The sequence below is a fragment of the Nycticebus coucang genome, chromosome 13 (assembly GCF_027406575.1).
Source record: "Nycticebus coucang isolate mNycCou1 chromosome 13, mNycCou1.pri, whole genome shotgun sequence".
NCBI lineage: Eukaryota > Metazoa > Chordata > Mammalia > Primates > Lorisidae > Nycticebus > Nycticebus coucang.
The window spans coordinates 10,606,727-10,614,203 of NC_069792.1; the positions used below are offsets into that span (position 1 = coordinate 10,606,727).

General features: G+C 36.7%; 1 non-coding gene across 1 annotated transcript; it reads left to right on the forward strand.

Moving 5' to 3' along the window:
- Window positions 1-342: 342 nt before the first annotated feature.
- Window positions 343-447, forward strand: LOC128564117 (U6 spliceosomal RNA). The gene has a single exon (XR_008373996.1). It is a non-coding gene; the product is annotated as a U6 spliceosomal RNA (small nuclear RNA).
- Window positions 448-7,477: the final 7,030 nt, after the last annotated feature.

Genomic DNA, 7,477 nt, shown 5'->3' on the forward strand with positions numbered 1-7,477 from the left:
GAGGGTGAAGGGAGGGGAGAGAGGAGGATGGGTAGAAGGAGGGTAATTGGTGGGGCCACACCCATGGTGCATTTTACACAAGGGTACATGTTAAATCTACTAAGGGTACAATACGAATGTCTTAACACAATAACAAGAAAATGAGGTGAAGGATATGTTAACCAATTTGATGAAAGTATTTCAAAATGTATGTAAAACCAGCACCTTGTACCCCATAATTGCATTAATGTACACAGCTATGATTTAATTAAAAAAAAAGAAAAAAATGTATGCCTTATGAAATAGGCATAAATAAAGGGTTGATGAAATAAAAGATTGATGCCTATTGAAAATCATGAGACTGTGCTCAGTTTGGCAGCACATACACTAAAATTGGAATGAAACAGAAGATTAGCATAGACTCCGTGCAAGGATGACATTCAAATCCATGAAGTATTCCATATTTCCTTAATCCAGCAATTCCATTACTAGGGATTTGACCTATTGGGAAAAAAAAGGACACTTGCACTTGAATGTTTATAGCAGCATAATTCACAATTGCAGTGATGTGGAAACAGCCCAAACGGCCATCAATACACCAGGGTATTGATAAAGAAATGGTGATCTAGTATCTTTTGTAACAACCTGGATGGATCTGGAGACCATTCTTCTAAGTGAACTATCACAAGAATGGAAAACAAACACCTCATGTGTTCAGTACTAACTTAGAACCAGTAGATCAACACTTAGATGCATAAGTGGAAGTAAAACTCACCAGGAATCAAGTAGGCAGGAGAGGGGATTTGGGGGCTAGGTTAATTCACACCTAATGAAAAGCACAGTCATAGTTTTGACTCAAAATGTACAAAAGCAAATTATGTAACCAAAAGGGGTATACCCCTGTAATATTTTGAAATAATAATAAAAAGAATCCAAACCTTTACGGAGTAGAAACGAAAATGATCTTTAGAAAAACCAAAGGAGAGGCCTTCCCATTTGGATGCCCTCTCAGCTGCTGGAAGTTCTCTTCCCACTCATCTGTTTGTCCTCTTTTGCTTATCATGTTTATCATTTTTTCTCCCTGCCCATAAATTCTATCCCATCACTTAAAAAAATTAAAAATTTTTAAAATAAAAAATGAAACCTTGGAATATATAAAAGTATTATTTAAAAAGAAGATGAAACAGAAAAGAAAGTTATGAGACTTAGATTGAGTCTCATAACTCGAGAAAATTAAAGAGTGTAATTTTATATATCAAATATATAAAATTTTAAATATCAAATATCAAATATATAAATATCAAATATATCAAATATATAAAATTTTAAATATAAAATTAAAGAGTGTAATTTGATATATCAAAATATGATAACACTTTTGCCATTTCTGGGATTAAAATACTAAACTTGAAGGAGTAATAAGTATTTCTAGTGTTGACCAAGAATTTCTAGCACCATGCTATTAGTATGCCAATTATCACTTCTATAAATCACAAGCTCCTATAGGTGTATTTCCTATTTTCGTTCATTCTTAGAAGCTAGTGACCTCATCTTTTTTGAAACATACGGGGAAGCCATTAACTACAGAAATCATAAGCACAACGTGTGTGAGAGTTTAGCCGTAGTTAGCTTTATAAGAAAGGAATGTGTCTTGTCATTAATTTCTATAACATGGAAGACAATAATTACGATTATTTCAAGAAGAAAAAACAAATCAGATATTTAAACATTTTGTAACTTACAGCTTCATTGGCAAGGATGCATTTGTCTTTTGTCATGTTGTTGTTAGGTTAAAGCATCTTGTGTCTTGGGGCGATGCCTGTGGCTCAAGGAGTAGGGCACTGGTCCCATATGCCGGAGGTGGCGGGTTCAAACCCAGCCCCGGCCAAAAACCACAAAAAAAAAAAAAAAAGCATCTTGTGTCTCAACAGAAATCTTAACAGCTGATATTTTCTTCTTTTACTTATACTTCAACTGCTAATTGCATATTTACAATCTTTCAATCAAGAGGAAAAGAGAAATAGATTAGAAAAATTTTCTATCTGTCAACAGAACTATGGACTATAATGAAACATCTACTCATTAAATATAGAGAACTTCGTGGCATCAGTAATAAGTGTTATAAAGGGCACAAAGGTATTATTAATTCTGAAGGAATGCAGGACTGGAAAAACAATAAGTCATTTTGACAGTTGCTATGAAGACTATTACCAAATGTTATGTTTACTTGACTAGGCTCAATTTGTAAAACAAGACCTATAAAAAAATCTGCAGTATAATCAATTTAGACGTGCTATTATAAACAACTGCTAATGGACTGAAGCTTCGCTTCCCTTCTTAATGATTGAATTGTGACCACATTTTTTTTCATTTATTTATTTTTATTAAATCATAGCTGTGTACATTAGTATGATCATGGGGCACCATACACTTGGTTCATAGATTGTTTGGTAACTAGTGTGATGAAAAAAATGTGACCACATTTTTTAAAAATTAGGGTAATTACTAATGTGGGCAGTTTATGTGCATTTTTATAAGATCCTTAAATCAATGAAATAAAACTGTAGAACAGATTTAATGAGAGCATAAATTTTTTTAAGTTAAATTAAGCTAAAGATGCAAGTCTATTTAAATACAGTATATGATTACCTTTTCAGGCAGAATTCACAAAGGTATTTGTTTATCATGCAAATTAATGAACAATAGTGGATTTAAATCCCCAATCATAATCATTGATTAAATTTATCTTTATATCCCATGTGAAAATTCAATTCAGAATCCTAGAAAATAACATTTTTTCTTTAATTGGATTTTGTTTAAAGGAAAATAGTTGAAAGATTTGATTATCTAAAGACTCTAAATTGTTAGATGATGAATTGGGCTATAATATAGAATGTGATTTTTTCTTTTTTAATTTTCTGTTTGGATTTGTCCATCTCATATGTCAGGTAGCTTTTTAGAGATGTAAATTACTCATTCTTGTATTCATTCTATAAATATATGCCTGTACCATAATTATATAAACCATCTCTTTGTATGGACTTTTGAAGGCAGTGAAGGACAAATATTGTACTGAAAAATATGTACTTAATTTATGATTGTATGATTATACTTAGTAAAGGACAAAGATTGCACTGAAACATAAATATTTATAATATTTGTATGCAATGACCATTTGTACATATTTGTGTACGTGTGTGAGTCTGCATGTGTGTTGGCGTATGTGAATGCAGGTCTAGGTACATGTATATATGTGTGTGTGTGTGTGTGTCTGAATGGTTGTATGTATGTGTGACTTTATGTTGTTCAAATAATTACTTGGAGAACTTTCTATTGTAAAATAACTACTTGGGAGGCCATTAGGCTATGGATTCCTATGTAAGCAAACTGAAACCCAACTCCATGTAAATGGCAAAACAAAACTTAAGCCTAACCAATCAGAACTGCCAGTTACCTCTAATAGGAACTTCCAACTGGAATTATACAAATAAGGCTGCTGCTCCACATTAACCAATAAAATATTTTCTTTATCTTTCTCCTGTTTTCACCTTATAAAAGTCTTCCCCTCTACCTCATTAGTGGAGTCCCCAACCACTTGTGACCGGAAGCTGCTGTTTCATGAATTATTGCTTGCTCAAATAAACTATTTAATATTTTAATGTGATTCAGTTTATTTTTTTTAACAATGTGAATGTGTCCATGAAAGTCCATGTATTTCTGTGTGAATGAATAAGTATCAATTGTTAGGTAGATAGACCCACTGGCTCTCCTGGGAGACAAAGGGTGGGTGATGCCCCACCTTGATCCTGCCCCAAGCGATTGCCCACAGCTGAAGGAGAGAATGCCCTGCTGTGCAACTGCAGAAGAATGCAGAGGACTCCCTCACCACTGGTCAAACAGCACAGATACAATGGGGTCTGGAAGGCTATTTAGAACAACCTTACAGCTAACTATCATGTCATTGGCTTAAATCTGCATTGTGGTTCACCCCCCAAATAGGCTTTCAGAAAGGCTCATGGGAGGTTCACGTGTGCAGTAAGATTTAGTTCATATAACTCCCAACTGTCTATCACTGTGGTTCTGTGACAACATCTAAACCACAAGGACACTAGAAAACCAGACCCCAGACCATAACTAAGGCCTTTTTGTTACCCAAAGGACCCATTCATTGTCTCTGGCGAATATATCTTGCTCTTGCTCAGTAAACCTATCTTATCCTACCTCAATAAACTCTGTTTCACACCTGCTCTGCTTTTAATGACTTTGGTTATTCTTCTGCCAATACTACACCAAGAACCGAGAACAAGATTGCCAAACCTGACGCAATGAGTCATACCCAAATTAGGAGCCAAAGCAACATCATCCAAATAGATGATTAGGACAGCATGCATACATCTTTTGATGATTTTATAAATGTGGTCCAACAAGATACTAGTTTTTTTTCTATTTTAAGGAGGCATCAATAACCATAATAAAGAGAGGATCAGGTAGGATTCTGAAAAGATAGTGAAAGTGGTAAGAACATAGGTTTGGGATCTTTGTAAATTTAAATACACACAAACAGACATTTTGAACCTATGTAAATAACCAAGAATTCCTAATAACCCAAATTATCTTGGGTGAAGAATAGAAAGTTTCATAAAATACGGGGAAAGGGAAGAGGGAGGGGAGGGAGGAGGGAGGATGGATAGAGGGAGGGTGATTGGTAGGATTACACCTGCGGTGCATCTTACAAGGGTACATGTGAAACTTAACCACCTGCAATCACAGAAGAGAAGAGAAAGGGATGAAGCAGCCCAGGGTATGATACTCTGCTATGCTAATTATTTTAAATTAAAGGTTCTTGAAGGTTTAGCAGATACTATAAGAGATTATTATTTGATATTCACTTATCTACCTTAAGACTGCACCCACCAAAGACAATAAAATCCTTTCTATCCCCTCCCAGAAATCTCATTATCTATTAGAGAAAAGAAGATCTAAAAGTACAAGTCACATCTGGATAGACTTTTTCAACAGACAACATCTGCCTCTTGGGCTCATTCAAATTCCAAACAGCATCACTTGCAAGTTAATTTCTATCTTCTGGGTGCACTTATTCTCCCTAATAATCATTTACTACCCTCAAAAAATTCTCTACATCTCCTAAGCCCCTTCCCTATGTAAAAGGATATATAAGTCTCTGTACCCCTTTGGATGACTGGGTAATCATTCTGCTGTGATTTCCCCCCAAGCCCTTTACATACTTGCCCTTTACGTACATTATTTGCATACTTTTTTTCTCCTATTGCTCTGTCCATTGTCAATTCATTTTCAATGAACATTTGCAGGGTGAAAGGGAATTTCTTCCCTTGACACTAAAGATTTGGAAAAGTGAGCAGGACAAACTAAACTAATGTGCTCTTCTGAAAGCCACCCTCAAGGGAATTCAGGACCTGTCAAGCCACCAAAAAGGGAAAGAATTTTTTTACCCGTGAGATTACCGGACATCTGTCTATGGAATCCAGCCTAGTGAGCAATAACAATTATTATTTCTTTCTTTATCTTTTCCAAAATTTAATATAAATAGGAGAAAAGCATTTATAGAACCAGTCTTGTGTGTGGTGACTCGGGTGTAGTTTTTGGTATAAATATTCGTATTGTCTGACTCTTTTTGCTCCCAGGAGCGTCTTTCTTTTTCCATCATCTCTTTCTTCTTGCGTCTTTTTTCATAAAAAGCAATAGCGTAAAGTAGAACATGGTTCTAAAGACCATATAAGACTTTGTTTAAGCCAGCCCACGTGGACTGTGAGTTTTGTCTTTCTCATCAGACTGGCTCCAGTTTAGACAAACTGAGATATGGGGGTAAGAAGAAAATATTAGTCTCTCATCTTATGTTATGTACTTCCGAGTTGGACTTTTGACCAAGTGAGAGTACTCTCTCTGGGTCTCCATCGTCAGGAAGGCATAATTTGCAGGTCACATCAGGTAGCCAGTGTGAAAAGACCAGGTACTCAAGATGTAAAATATTAAACAGCACACTCTCTGTCCAATAAGTCAAAGTCACAGGGGGAGATTGTCTCAATAAGTAGTCCCATCCAACAGAAGCTGTTGTTGTCTCAACCCTTGTTACCTGGTTGGTGTTGGGAAAATGCAATCCCAGGAGGGCCTACTGGGGTCATACAGTCTGTGGCTGATGGTATCCTAGAAATCTGTGGGCTACTAGAGACGCTATATGTACAAACACCATCCTTAACTGTCTGTAGAAATAAGGTCTTTGTGTTTCCTTAGCCTATTCTGGGGAGTAAATTTTTGAGGATCATGGGCACAACCTCTTCTATGCCCTCTCCAGGAATGTCTCTTCCTTAAATGAACCTAAGGCCTGGATACCTCTGGTATTTCCAGGAATAGGCTTATTGGATTTCACTGCTATTGGAGTGAGCTCACCACTGGGGATTCTAATTTTCAATGGCCAGATGATGGATATTTCAACTTAGAAAGAATTCTGTTAAAAAAAAAAAAAAAGAACTTAGAGAGCCCTTATTCTAAGCAATTGCCTTATCTGTATTTATAGGAGAATCAAACTAAAAGAAAGACACAGAATAATATTGTACCCATCCTTAGAAATTCTCTTGACAAAATTAAAAAGCAGAAAGCTGACCTAGAACAAGCTAACATACCCCCTGCTGTCCATCTCCCTCTCATTTATACCTTTCTTTATCTTTGAATCCTTCTCCATGATCCCCAGAAGATCTTTTGGATCTCTAGGCCACCAGTCCAATCCCTTCTTTTAAAAATCCAGTTCCAGCTCCTCAGAAAACTCCCTTAATAACCCCCTAAATTACTTTCTCTCCCATTTCTCCAGAAAACTCCTCAGGCAACATGCAGCCTTCTTAAACTTCATGTCTCTGTGAGATTTACAGAAAGCACTCAGGCCAGGTCTAAAGGTTTGAGGCACACAGGTCCATTGTGTGAAAACCGACAAACAAGAGATAAACCTGTCAGAGCCAGAAAAGTGCTGGCAGGCTCAGTTCTCTTGTGTCTTGTGGTGTCTCTTACTTCCTGGAACTTTGTGATAAAACACATGAGCTCCAGACCTCCCTATGCAGTGACTCCTGGACATGGTCCCCTGGACAGCAGGGGATGTTCTGAATTATAAAACACATTTGCTTCCAGTTTCAGAAGCTCCTGTGAAGTTGAGAAAGGAGTTGAAAAGGGTAGTAGCTATTCACATGGACCTTGACTGGTCACTAAGGGTGTACTTCTTACCCATGATTATAATGCAGTATGAGACAGACCAGAAGGCCTCCTGGGGACAATCCTCCGGTAGAGGAAGCAGGTGGCCAGAAGCTCCCCTTGGCCTCTGGATAGATGCCCAGGAAGTGGCTCATCTTACTACTGATTCAAGCCCAATAGGGGCGATATCAGAGCCTTGTTCTCTTAAAGTAAATTGGTCAAAGGTAGAATTATGTACCCAAAAGGCAGAGCACCCTAAATTTTTGTTGAGAGACAAAAGCTT